Source organism: Neofelis nebulosa, chromosome 5, assembly GCF_028018385.1.
Source record: "Neofelis nebulosa isolate mNeoNeb1 chromosome 5, mNeoNeb1.pri, whole genome shotgun sequence".
NCBI classification, from domain to species: Eukaryota; Metazoa; Chordata; class Mammalia; order Carnivora; family Felidae; genus Neofelis; species Neofelis nebulosa.
Genome location: NC_080786.1, coordinates 150263302 through 150278215, shown reverse-complemented (window position 1 = coordinate 150278215; position 14914 = coordinate 150263302).

Below are 14914 nucleotides of genomic sequence, written 5' to 3'. Positions count from 1 at the left end.
GTGGACGCGGGGTGTCACTATTTTTAGAGGCGTGTGAGTCTCCGAGGCTGTCCGTGGGAGGACCTGGCTTATCTGCTGTGCTGGACAATTTAAGCTGACAAATGGGAGAGTAGGCTGGAGGTGGTAGGTGCAGTGACGTTAGAGATGGTTCTGGTTGTGCTGCAGGCTGGTTTTGGGGGCAAAGCCCTGGTGGGTGACCAACTCCGGGGGCAGTCGGAACACAGGGTGTGAGCCAAGAGTACAAAGAGCTTGAAGAAGGTGACCCGGAGGACTCCTGGGAGGAGGCTAACTCTGACAGCAAAGGCCAGTGTGCCCAGGATGGTGACAGCCCGATGGTCATGGGGGCAGTTGAGACCAGAGTAGTGGGCAGAGGAACCCGACTACTGGCTACAGGACTTTGACTGTGCCTGTGGGGAAGTGGGGCAGCACAGCTGGGACCTGGATTTTGTTTCTGGGTTTAATGCCTAGAATCTCCTTGGCCCCGAAGGCCCTGATCTGCAGCTAGTGCTGAAAACCCTGAGCCTGGTTAGCATGGAGACCTGGGCAGAAGGACCCCTTGGTGCCTCTGGTCTAGGGAGAGGTAGGTGCTGGAGATAGAGCCTGTCAATTTAAGGATGGTCATGTCTGTGCCCAGGTTAGCCTGTGCATCTTGATGGGGCAGAGGGGCTGGCTTCGAGTAGCAGCAAACCTTAGTTCTGTGGTGAGATCTCATCTGTGGGAAGATCGAAGCCTTCTTGCTCCAGCGGAAGCCGGCCGCTGAGGCTTCTGCCTGAATGTCATCTGGGTAGGGAGCACCGTGCTCTCAGTATAGAGCTTCTTGTGAGGGACAATGGCTTTTGAGGAGGAGACGTCCTGAAAACTAGTCTTGACGGCACCTACCTAAGGTGGCCCTCGGAATGGAGGTCAACTCCCTGAATTCTGCTGTTGGTTACCTCCACTGAACACCTTCAGTACAGCTGCCTGATTTAGAGGATGAGGTTACAGTGTCCCAAATGCAATGCCATAACCGTGATGGTTTTTGGACCAAAATAACAACGGGCTGGGTCAGGAGTCTTTGGCAGCTAACCATGATTCTGAACCTTCATTTCATATTGGTCAAAAACCATGAGAATTCTGTAATTTTCTTTGTCTGGTTTTCTGCACCTTGCAGTGAATAGGGGTCTAAATCATTAGGTAGACATTGTAAACTGGATTCAGAACTATGTTCTTCAATATCAGCGGCTTGAAACTTGCAGGATGCGTGTTCTTCTAAACTGCCTCCTGGATTTGTGTCTTGTGTTTCTTCTATTTGAAACTTCTGACTTTCCTCCTGAACACCAGGATAGTTTCCCCATGCTTGGTCATCCTTTGTGTCTTGGTGGAGATGTAAGTTAATGCTTAGATCCTAAGAATTTGAAAATTCTCACAGGATTCTGTTGGAGTAGGTAATGGAGAGGGCATGCCCGCTGGTTGACCCTCGAGTCAGATGTTGGCAATTGAAGGCTCCTCACCCCTCCCCTGTCCTTCGATGTATGCTCTGCCCCCCCCCCCCCCACCATGGGAACTGTTTTCATGGACATAGCCTTGAGAGAGTGAGATGTTGCAGAGAACATCTGGACTGGGCATGGGAGTGAAACCGGTTAGGACCTCTCTAAAAGCTTCTAAGATTCTGTTGGGCAGGTGTAGAGATCTACTCATCTTGTGGATACCCAGGGCCTGGCTTGTCAGTAAGTTCTCCTGCCTATTAAACCTGCCACCAACCAGTCTGGAGTGGTCTGCCCCTTTCTTTGGTCTCTCCTGGCTCTCTGTGAGTACAAGGGCCAGTGTTTGAACCAACACTTTGTTAGAGGCTGTCTTTCTCTGTCCTTCACAATTATCATTAAAGACCAGCCTTGGCAAGAGTTGGTTTCATTCCCGGGTGTGGTGGTTCTTCAAGGCTTTCAGCATGGAATGGATGTGCATGAAGGACAGCAGCGCTTTAGGATATGGGATTGAGGGGAGTGGGAAATAGCACTAGCAGCCCCGACAATGTGAACAGTGCTGGGAGTTCCAGGTCTCACACCACAATGTTGCCTCGCCCCACCTCCACTCGCTACCTCTGATGCTTTGCACCTGTATGTTCCCCCTTGTCTTCTTGCCACCACCACACACACACACACACACACACGCACACACTCTTACCCACTCAGGAATCAGGTAATATCACATGGGAGAAAGAGGTGAGAACAGTGACCTGGAGAGGTTTTTTTTTCTTTCGAGTTACTTCTGGAAGTCATAGTTTTTAAAAAACCAATTATAGTAACTTTTTGTCATATCACCTACATATATAAGTTTGCATTGGTGATTTATAATCTGGGAGTTTCAACGCTTTTTTTCCCCCAACTGTACTACTAGAGGATGTACTCTACCCTATTAATGACCGTGGCTTACAGCCAGTTTTGCTTCTGAGTTTTGAGTTACATAGCATAGTGTTGTTGGAGATTGGGAAAAGTAAGGGAATATGCAATCTGAGAAAACCACCTCCTTATTCTTCTATTCCCCATCCCAGAATAGTTGGTTATATATAGCATGGAGGAAAGCAAGTTCAAGGGAATACAAAGCCATATTTACTTTTTCTGATTTCTTTTTAAAAATGTTTATTTATTTTGAGAGAGAGAGAGAGGCAGAGAGCGAGGGAGAGAGAATCCCAAGCGGGCTCCATCTTGTCAGCACAGAGCCCGCTGTGGGGCTTGATCTCACCAACTGTGAGATCATGACCTGAGCTGAAATCCAGAGTCAGATGTTTAACTAACTGAGCCACCCAGGCACCCCTACATTTTCTGATAATTGCCCAAGGAGCTGTCAAAGACCTCATATGAAACTATCAGTAAAGTCATATGGTTACTAAAAAAGAAATAAGAAAAGCTTAAGTTTAGCAGAAACTTGCCAGGCAAGGGAGCCACTGGTTGAATAAGTTCCATCTAATAGCCACCCCCCCCCCCCCCCCGGCTCCATAGCTCAGGGGTTAGAGCCCTGGTCTTGTAATAGCCCCCCCCCCCCAGGGTCTTGAACTATTGAGGTTTGTTTGTTTATGCATTATTGGGTTTTATAAAGTTTTGTTTGAATTGTTAATCATGGGAAGAAATTAGACATGGAGATCTAAACTGAAGGTGGTCAGAATTTATAAACTAGGAGAGGTGTTGAAATCGTTTGTATCTGAATAGTTTTTCCCTGAGCTTATTCTTTGGAAACATAGGAGCCCACCAAGCAAACTGTTGCTCAAGCTGTCTTGGCTTCAACAGCCTGACTGTATTTAAAGTGTGTAGATTCTCTCTAGTTTATCTGGTTGGCTGATATAAATTCCTCACCTTTTTCTCAGTCATAATTTTTGGACACTTCTGTCATGTCTATGGGACAGACCACATCCTTGACCATGTGATCAATCTAGAGCTATGCCACTGGGTTAAGTACGCAGTCATGATGGAGATCACCTGAGTTTAGCAGACATTATGTTTTGCTTCTGTCAACAAGATCAGCTGATAAAACAGCAACTGTGTGGCAAAATTTAAGATTCTGTGTGGTCATATATTTGATCATTGTGACACTAGCAAATATTGAGTTGGTAGTCTACTTCTAAGCCAAGGATGTCTACTTGAAGCCAAGAAAACAGATCTTACCTCCAATTCGAAGAGCCTGTTGAACCAGATATGGGGTATTATCCAGATTATCCAATTTTCTTTCCTTTTTTTTTTAAAGTTTATTTATTTTGGGGTCCCTGGTTAAGCATCTGACTTCACTCAGGTCATGGTCTCGTGCTTCAGGAGTTCAAGCCCTGCATCAGGCTCTGTGCTGACAGCTCAGAGCCTGGAGCCTGCTTCAGATTCTGGGTCTCCCTCTCTCTCTGCCCCTCCTCTGCTCTCGCTCTCTCTGTGTCTCTCAAAAATAAATAAACATTAATTTTTTAAAAAGTTTATTTAGTTATTTTGAAGGAAACAGAGACAGTAGGGGAGGGGCAGAGAGAGAAGGAGAGAGAGAATCCCAAGCAGACTCTGTGCTGCCAGCGCAGAGCCCAGTGCAGGGCTCTAACCCATAAAATGGCAGTATCATGACCTGAGTGAAACCAAGAGGCGAACGCTTGACCAACTGAGTCACCCAGGTGCCCCCATATTATTGAATTTTCTAATGTCTTTGTTTCCAGATCTCTTTAATTAACATTAACCATCAAAGAACAGATTTCCATAGGGATGGAAGTACATTTTTTCCTTAAGATGGCACATGGTCTGCCTTGAGAAGGCAGTAATATGTCTAGAATGGCTCTGTTTTATCCTACTGCCTGTGCAATCTTATGAATTTCTCAGGCAAAGAGATCCTTAGTCTAGGTGGCACTGTCGGGTTCTGCTGTCAATCTCTGAACCACAGCATGTAGAGTTTTTGGCACCACATTTTGGACCTTCTTTAAAGTGTGAGATGGGTATGCCTGAGGACAGAATAAAGCAGCCCAGAATTTTCTGTTGGAGTTAAAATTTGAGGTTTCAGATTTTCTATTCTTTGAAGTAGGAGGTCTAAAGACTGCTTTTTCTTAAGAGGGAAAATGAGGGGCGCCTGGGTGGCGCAGTCGGTTAAGCGTCCGACTTCAGCCAGGTCACGATCTCGCGGTCCGTGAGTTCGAGCCCCGCGTCAGGCTCTGGGCCGATGGCTCAGAGCCTGGAGCCTGTTTCGGATTCTGTGTCTCCCTCTCTCTCTGCCCCTCCCCTGTTCATGCTCTGTCTCTCTCTGTCTCAAAAATAAATAAATGTTGAAAAAAAATTAAAAAAAAAAAAAGAGGGAAAATGAGTGAGCCAAATGGATCCACAGGGATATCAGGGAATTTCTTGACAGTGGGCATCAGTTTATTGAGATGCTAAGTCCCTGTTTCATTTGTGAGCAATACCTAACAAGTTGGTTTCTTTCCTCCTTTCCTTTCCTTTCCTTTCCTTTCCTTTCCTTTCCTTTCCCTTCCTTTCTTCTTCTTCTTTTTTTTTTTTTATTTGCAGAACAAATCCATTAACAGTCATTGGGGCCATCCAGTGACCCAGTTTTAGCCCAAATACCCTTATGAGGTTGTCTGATTGTGTCTTACAGGTTTGACACAAGTCAACAAGGGTAGGGGAGCACTAGACAGTGAGATACACAGTAGAGATCAGCAGGTAGATCCATAGTCAAGGAGACCAACTTTTCCTGATAAAATCCATATAAGAGAGGAATCCTGCACTAGTATAAGTACTTTCTTACCACTTTATCTCTTACCAAGCTCAATAAACAGGCACTGGTGTCCTGATCTAGAGGGTGCTAAAGAAGGCAGTGGACAGGTCTATGACTAAAGAAAGTGGCTTCAGGTGGCATTAAGGATAGTTTGGTATTGGGGCTTGATACCACTGAAAAATAAGGTATGCCTATTTGTGTTTATACTTCAGAAATCCTGCACAAATTGGTAATTTTGTCTATTGGGTTTCTCAGATTCCTGTAAGGCGTGATTCATTTTCTATCATAATTTGCATTACAGGTCTTCATGCCTTTACTTTCTGGTCTATGAGGTTACTGTGAAATTTCAAGGTACGTGGATCAGTCCTTAATGAGTTCAGCTCCAATAATTCTGCTACTGTCATTGGAATTCTTTGTCCCAAAGCAGTCCAGAGTACTTCCATTTGGGGTTAATTTAAACATAAGGCAGTGGTAAGTTAGTGTCTAAATTAATTTTAACTTGATTATAAATAAGGAAATCTTTAGGAATTTCAAGAGGAACTCTTGTAAGGTCATTTCAGCTGGCGATTCCCTTGGCTTAGTGAGTGGCTTTTCTCTCTTAAATGAGCAGATGAGGTGTCACAAAGAAGGATTATCCTATTAAAGTCCAAAAGTGATAATTGTGTGTTTGGAAATGGGAGTTCAGAATTGGTGGGCTGGCGTCCACTTCGGAAGGAAAGGTTCTGTGACAGTGGTAGGTTCGCTTTTTTGGTAGTATCCATATTGTATTCATTTTCCATGTTTGCCGTGACAAAGTACCACAGACTGGGTGGCTTAAAAGAAAAGAAAAATATTCTCTCAGTTTTGGAGGATTAAAGTCAGAGAGCAGGGCATTGACAGGGCCATGGTACCTCTGAAGGCTCTAGAGAAGAATCCTTCCATGCCTCTTCCTAGGCTTTGGTGGTTGTCAGCAATTATTGGCATCCCTTTGGTTTGTAGAAGCACCACCCTAATCTCCGACTCTCTTGTTATGTGGGATTCTTGTTACGTGAGGTCCTCAGTGTCTTCATAGGGCCTTCTTGTAATCCAGTGTGACATCATGTTTACTTGGCGACCCAGTTTCCAAACAAAGTTACATCCACAGGCTCAGCGTTGACATGAATTTTTTGAGGACCCTATTCGACCCAATACCCACATCAATTATAAATTCGTATGGTGGTCCTTTATATTTAGATAAATGTTTCCAGGTGAACTTAAAGGTACAACATGAAATTGGACGCTGTTTTTCTGTTTAGGCCTCTTAATCCTTTCTTTTTATTTCATAGCTAATACAAGTTAATTATTTTTCCCATCCCTCCTTTTGCTTGCAGTATGGACAAGTGCACTTGCCTGGGAATCTCCTTGTTTATGGTTCCAGCAATTATTTTTATGGAAAACATGTCATTTTTTACATTGGAAAATCTTAAATTTATTCTGAGTTTTATCCTGGGTTTGTTCTCTTCCCCTCTAAAGGTATTCTTTTGAGTGCTGTAGTTGAGGGAAGGGAGTTATTTTCCACCCTAACTTGCTTTTCCTAGTCAAATATTCTTTTATTTTTTTTTATTTTTTTTTTTTATTTTTGGGACAGAGAGAGACAGAGCATGAACGGGGCAGGGGCAGAGAGAGAGGGAGACACAGAATCGGAAACAGGCTCCAGGCTCCGAGCCATCGGCCCAGAGCCTGACGCGGGGCTCGAACTCACGGACCGCGAGATCGTGACCTGGCTGAAGTCAGACGCTTAACCGACTGCGCCACCCAGGCGCCCCTCCTAGTCAAATATTCTATTAAGGCTTTCATTCATTGAGAAACCACAAAAACAGGTCTACACTGAGACTGACCTTAGCATCTATACTAAGTGTTGCTTAATAATCTGTCTTTGAATTGACCATAGTTTGATCTTTGTCTTATTTATAAAACTGAGGAAGAGTCTAGTCAGTGTTTACAGGGGATGTTTCTGATGGGATCCTTAGGAGCTTGTCTTCTATTCAGATAGCCTTGTCCTAATAGGCTGTCCTCCAGAATTCAGGTTTCCTAACATTTTGTGTGGTTTCATCCTAGCGAGTCGTTTTCATCTAAGATTTGGCACCTGAGAAGCCCACCAGTGTGCAAGTCAATATAAGCCTGGCAGTCCAGAATTATAATTTCATAAGACTATTTTGAGTTTCTCAATAAACATTAAGATAGTCATTGATGTCTCTGAATTCTTACCCAGGCAATGATTTCAAGTCTATTTTTTTTTTTAATCTACCTACCTACCTACCTTCCTACCTACCTATGTCGCCAGTAAAGTTTATTTATTTATTTTGAGAGAGAGAGTGAGCGAGCAGGGGAGGGGCAGAGAGAGACAGGGAGAGAGAGAGAATCCCAAGCCAACTCTGCACCTCCAGCACAGAGCCTAGCATGGTGTTCAAACTCACAATCCATGAGATCATGACCTGAGCCAAAAAACAACAGTCAGACACTCAACCAACTGAGCCACCTAGAAGTCCCTCAAGTCTATTTTAAGGTTTCCAGTTGTAAGGGGCTATTGAGCCTTTCATGATTCAGGTAGACTAGAGGGAAAGGAAAGGGAGTCATAGCTAGGTACAGGCAGAAGTTAGAGAAGGCATGTGGGTGGGAAAAAGAGGGAGGTTTACACATGGTATGTGTTTGCTCATGATGAGTCTAATGGATACACAGTTTTAAGCTTGACCCATTTTCATTAGCTTTGGCTAAGCCATATTGTAAATGTCCAGTTTTTAGTCTGAATTTCTTTTTGAAGCTTACTCATACCAATCAAAAGTGTTGACCAAAATATTAGGGGTTTGTTTAGTCTGTTTTTTAATGTGCCCCTTAGATCATATATTTTTGTCATATCAAAATATCACCATAGTGGCCATTGCAAGTTCATATTACCCTTGGTAGAATTATGGCATATATTATGGCACATAGGAGGGCGTTGGGATTAAGTGGGAATACACGTAACAAGCCAGACCTCTGCCAGGTAGAATTGTAGATGAGTTAGTTAACAGGTGAATCCATGTGGAATTGTCTAGCGGTCAGTAGGAAGTGTTACTTCTATAAAACCCATGTCTTGGGCCCCTCAACCTGAAGTTGAGGCATTTCCAGTCATTGAAATGATAAATCAATGGCCCTGGAAGATGGAGTGTGGTGAGAAGATTTCCGCTAGAAGCAATTTCTTTCATACAGAGCAAACTAAAGAAAGCTGTTGTAAAGTTTTGATGGGCAATCGAAGGCAGAGATGTCTAAGAAAGGAAGGCAGAGTAGTAAGACCTTTTATTCATTTATCCTCACGGCCAGTTTAGAGGTAGACTTTTCAGACCTCTGTAGGCCCCCTACCTTACTAAGAGCTTCCTCTTATAGACAGAAAACATCATGAGTGGTAAAAAGAAGAATAAGTTGTCAATAAATGCTTAGTCAGATTTCCAACAAGGAATTTGAATAGAAGTTGGATTAGTATTGGAAGTTGAACAATTCTTGAAGGATACTGATTGAATTTAAAATAATCTCAGCTAAGGAGTTCAAGGAAAAGGAATGGGAACTCAGACTTAATGTTGGAGACACAGTGGCAATGACAGCTGAGGACCTCAGATAGGGGTACTCAGGGGTTTTGGGGATGTATGCTGTTAATGATGTCGGATCTTGGGCCAAAATGGATGAGGAGATTTTGGCTATATCACTGGACCTCCAAGTCTGTTGAACATCCCCATAAAAGCACCAGGAAAACTTTTGTGATTGAAAAGAAAACCCCACAAGCTGAGTTTATTAGAAACTTGTCAGTCAGAAGTTCCACTGACCAAATGAAATCATCAAACTATCTCCTCAATAATTTGAGCAATTGGGTTTTATAAGAGTCTGGGTTTTTGTTTCTGTTATTGTTGTTTGTTTTTTGGTAAAGAGTTAGTCATAGGTGAGTTTTAAGGCAGGAGTTATTGAGACTGGGATCTGGGCAGAGATGGATAAGAATTTGTAAACTAGGTCAGTTGTTGAAATAGTCTGTGTTTAAACAGTTTACTGTTTATAGTCTTAACTTTCTGGAACACAAGACCAAGCAAGCTGTTGCTGAGTCCAATGGGAAGGAGCTTGGGCCTCTTGATAGAAATTAAATGGAAGCCACAGATATTCTGGCATTTTCAGAATTTCCAGAACAAGTTACAGAACAATTTTGTAAACTGCTTTTGTTATATCACTATATTCTATGCATGGCTTTACCATCAACCGCTTCCCCCTGAATTATGATATTGCCACTACTGCATGTTTGTTACTCAGCCAACCTGTACAAAACCTCTCTTGTTCCCACTACTTCTTTCCCCCTGATCTCTTCCCAGCTCATGGACACTTGCTTAGACTCTGCATTTAGGAAACTGTACTGGTCACTGATAGGCAAGAGGTTTCAAAGTCACCTGCTCCTGGACCCAGGTGCATGTGGTAAGCTCTCTTCTTGAACTGCATGCAGAGCTGACAGTGTCCTGTCCCACTGGATAGCATGTTCTGTGTGTAGGGAGAGGTGGGAGCCCTACGACAGAGACCAAGAGCACTCGCAGAAGGAGAGACATAATTGCTGAGTGTGTGTGTTCCTTGCCTTTGACTGAAGGCAAAGAACTTTCCGAACTCTTTGTTCTTCAAGAGCAATACTTTGGTACAACTGGTAATCCTAGGGAGAGCTGCCAGGAAGAAACGCCAGAGGTTTTTACCTGGGGGAATCTTTAAGGTAATCTGCCAAAACTTACATTGAGTCACCAATGTGGCCAAACTGCTAAGTAAACAAGGAACATGGGGATCTTACTTTTCCGGGGCTACCATAACAAATGATTACAAACTGTACCCAGTTAAAACAACAGCGATCTAGTCTCTTGAAGCTCCAGAGGCCAGAGGTCTGAAATCAAGGTGCTTCCAGGACTGTGCACTCTCTGGTTTCTAGGGAAGACCCTTCCTTACCTCTTCCCTCTTCTGGTGGCTAAAGGTATTTCTTTCCTTGTGGCTACATCAGTTCACTCACTGCTTCCATGGTCACATGACTTCTCTTCATCCTCAAAACTTCCTCTGCCTCTATCAATAAGGGTACATGTGATAGCTTTGAGAGCCCTCCAAGATAACCCAGGATAGGTTCCTCTGCTGGAAATCCCAATTTAATGCATCTATTCCAATATGGAGTAGTATTTTTTCTTTTGCCATACGTATTAACCAATCTAGAATCTCCAGAGAAAAATGAACTGATAGGGTGTGTGTGTGTGTGTGTACACATGCATAAAGGAAGAGAGGAAAAGAGTGAGTGAGAGAGATTTATTTTAAGGAATTATAAGAAATGAGTCACAATTTTGGAAGCTGACAAATCCAAATCAGCAAGGCAGGCCTGCAGGCTAGAGGTTCAGGGAAGAGTTGACCTTTCAGTTTTAGGCAAAAACCATCTGAAGACTAACATCAGCAAGATGACAGTAGGAAGTCCTATCCCTGGTTTACCCACAGAAACACCAAACTGGTGGGGGTCCTGAATCTAGTTAATAAGTTGCAGTCTTCCAGAGGAGCACAAACCGGAGAGAAGCTACAGTGAACAGAGGAAATGGAAAAAGCAGCATCTGGGAATGCAAGCTGGTATAGTCACTGTGGAAAACAGTATGGAGGTTCCTCAAAAAACTAAAAATAGAACATCCCATGACCCAGCAATTGTACCACTAGGTATTTATCCAAGGGATACGGGTATGCCATTTTGAAGGGACATATGCACCCCAATGTTTATAGCAGCACTATTGACAATAGCCAAAGTATGGAAACAGCCCAAATGCCCATCAATGGATGAATGAATAAAGAAGATGTGGTATATCTATACAATGGAATATTGCTCAACAATCAAAAAGAATGAAATCTTGCCATTTGCAACTACGTGGATGGAACTGGAGGGTATTATGCTAAGTGAAATCAGTCAGAGAAAGACAAATATCATATGACTGCACTCATATGAGGACTTTAAGGGACAAAACAGATGAACATAAGGGAAGGGAAACAAAAATAATGTAAAAACAGAGAGGGGGACAAAACATAAGAGACTCATAAATATGGAGAACAAACAGAGGGTTACAGGAGGAGTTGTGGGAGGGGAGATGGGCTAAATGGGTAAGGGGCACTAAGGAATCTACTCCTGAAATCATTGTTGCACTATATGCTAAATAATTTGGATGTCAATGTTTAAAAAAAATTAAAAATTAAAAAAGAATCTACCATATGATAACTAACTTGAATATAAATTAAAAATTAAAAAAATTTAGAAAATATTTTAAAAATATAGTAAGCCTTTAGTTACATTTTACGTGTTCTTTACACTTAAATTTAAGGTTTCTACTATCATTTCACAGTTCCCAGAAAATATGACATATCACATTGCTGCTTTAATGAATTTAATAATTTTTTAGGCCTAAAACCTTGCTATTTGAAATAATCTTCTCTGTCATTTGAAAAGTGTACACCCTCTCTTGTCGAAAATGCTGCCAGTTTGTCCCTTGAACTATGTAAACTTTCTGATAAACTTTCTAATAAAATTATTTTAATAAAAAAAGAAAAGAAAAATCAGTGTCCTCAGGAAATGTTGGTTTTAGATGGGGTTAAAGGGATTTGAGGTGGGAAGGGAGGGCATAAGTGCAGGTGGAGAGGCAGGAAGACAAATACGTGTGTCTGGAGATCCTGGAATATTCTAGGCAGGTGACAGGTTTTAGGCTGGCCTTATGAATTGGAGGTAGTGAAGATTCCACTAACCTGACTAGATCACGCCAAGAGGGGAGGAGTAGAAGACAATGCCCATGTTGCTGACCAGCACTTCCAGACCCCCGCACTCCTTGCATAGGAAGTTGAGCAGTGCATGGCTGCTCCGCAGGTCGTGGATGTAAGGCAGGGGGAAGCATGTTTGTGAGCACCATGTTCCCTGAGACCTGCTGGCACAGAACACCCATGATGGCAAAGCCTAGTTGGACCTAGTCACCAGCACCATGTGGCTGCAGGCCTACCAGGCTGAGCGAGGCACCTGAGTTTGGAAAGCAGACATCATAAGACACTGGGTGTGTGTTTTGGCCCTGGGCACTGGCACAGATGTCAGTAGAACTGTGTTCTAGGATCCAGGGCTGTTACCCCTAGAGCCAGAGGCCCTACCTCCATCCCCCATCAAAGGAGGAGCCAAAGGTTCCAGATGGTTCCTTAAAGATGCTATGCCAGGTCTGTCTCTCCCAGGGTTGTACCCTGAACCCAGATGGAACTCCCCACTCCTAGGATCCCTCCTCTGAGCTCAGCAATGGTTCAGGATGGACTGATGTGCTCCTCAGAAAGAGAATGGGTAGTCATAGGCTAATAGGAGCTAGAGATTCATGGTAGTGGAACTAAACATATTTTGGGAAAACCCCATCAGGAAGAAAGGAATATAGCCATTGTGTTGGGAATGTGTCCTTCTTCCTCTGTAGAATGGGAAAGTTTGCCTTCTTCTAAGATGCAGTGAAACTGGTTGTACAGGGAAGTGCTTCTGAGGACACAGATCCCCTGCTTTCTCAGTAGAAACTCAAGAGAGAGATACAGAGAGTGAGGTCCTGTGCTGGGACTTGGGTGTGGGCAGGACTCCTCCCTCAGTGGGATTCCCAGTGGGCCCCGAGTGGGAGGGAATGTTTGTGAAGCTCACTGTGGCTGAGGAATTGCTTGGGATGTCTGCTTTAGTGGTTATAAAGTGCTTATATTTGGTGTAGACCAAGGTTTCAGTTAATAAGTGTTATATATAATTTGGTGTTATTTTTAAGGTATCAAGGAAAAGAGATCTCTGTGATACTGGGATACATTTCCAAACCAGCAGTTGACATGTTATTGTTTTTTTTTTGCAGTTGACATGTTATTGTTTTTTTTTTTTTTAATTTTTTTTTCAACGTTTTTTATTTATTTTTGGGACAGAGAGAGACAGAGCATGAACGGGGGAGGGGCAGAGAGAGAGGGAGACACAGAATCGGAAACAGGCTCCAGGCTCCGAGCCATCAGCCCAGAGCCCGACGCGGGGCTCGAACTCACGGACCGCGAGATCGTGACCTGGCTGAAGTCGGACGCCTAACCGACTGCGCCACCCAGGCGCCCCGACATGTTATTGTTTTGTCCTAGACATTGATGCTCCTCATGGGTCAGTTTAGAAAAGCCAGATAACAGAGAGAAAATTAATAGCCCTTTTGAAGGGAAAGACCTATTTTTTCAAAGTTTATTTATTCTGAGAGAAAAAGAGAAAGAGCAGGGGAGGTGCAGAGAGAGAGAGAGAGAGAGAGAGAGATCTGAAGTGGGCTCTGTGCTGACGGCAGAGTCCCATGTGGGGCTCATGAACCTTGAGATAATGACCTGAGCCAAAGTTAGACGCTCAACTGACTGAGTCACTCAAGCACCCTTGAAGGGAAAGACATAAAGTATGGACCCAACCCTTGCTTGCAGGGCCCATCAGTTCTCATTTCTGTCAGCCTGAAACCCCTGGTGAAGACTGGAAAATAATCACAAGACGAGGGAGTCTGTACCACATGGATGCTTCTGGGAGGGGTGGGAGGTGGTGGGAGGCCCCCCGGGAGCCAGGCTGGGTGTGGGGCAGCAAGAAGCTCCCCTCTGGGCCCTGGAGGTGTCAGGCCCCAGTCCGGGGACGCCTACGGAGGGCACTTTGCACCGCCCTTGTTTGCAGCCTGCTCACCTGTATTAGTGCCTTTCCTCTTCTCGGCAATCCTATGAGTTCCCCTGAATTGCACACTTGAGGAGATTGACAGACAGCAACAGGCAGGGTTTTGCTCAAGGTCGTCGCGTAAGGCAGCAGAGCCAAGACCTTTTTATTTCCAGATGTTTGTCTTGAAAGCTCTCAGAGAGAAAAGTGGGAAGAATAGGACTGCGGACACCCATGTATCCACCAAACAAGCCCCAACAATGATGAGTATTTCACTTTCCTTATATGTTCATCTTCTGTGGAGGCTTTGCTGAACTGTGTTAATGTTACACACTTGGTGGCCATTTATCCCTACATGAATAGCACATTAGCCTTGAGGAAATTTGATAGTAATTTTTTCATACGCATTGATACCAATCCTATTCCCTTTTCCCCCTTGTCTCACATTGTCTTATGGATGCATCTTAAGTGCCCATTCCCATTTCACACCTTGCAGTTGACTTTTCCCCATTGAGTGTGATATTTAAAGAGACCACAGAGGATGTCTGTCCATGGTGGCGTGCCCATGTCATAGAGGCTGTCATAGATGCTGATAAAGTATGCTGGCAAGGGAAATTCCACCCTATTCATAGGTTTTTATATTGTCTGTGGTGACTTTCAGGCTACAGCAGCAGATTTGAGTATATCCAACAGAGACCATTGGCCTGCAAAGGCAAATATATTCAGCATATGGCTCTTTCACTAATGTCTACCAACCTCTGAGTTAAACTGTCCCTTCTCTTGACCTAGTAGGGCCTATTAGATTTTGGGACTGGTTGGCAAGAAACAATGCATACGCGTGGACATTTACTTAGAACTGTTTATTCATCTATGATGTTGATTCATTATAGTCATTAATTCCACTCTTTATACTCATATATCACAGAAGAAATCACAAAAGATTTCACAGAATTAGTAGCCAATTCAGTGTGAGTACTTGATATGGATAATGATTTCTTTTCTTTTCTTTTCTTTTCTTTTCTTTTCTTTTCTTTTCTTTTCTTTTCT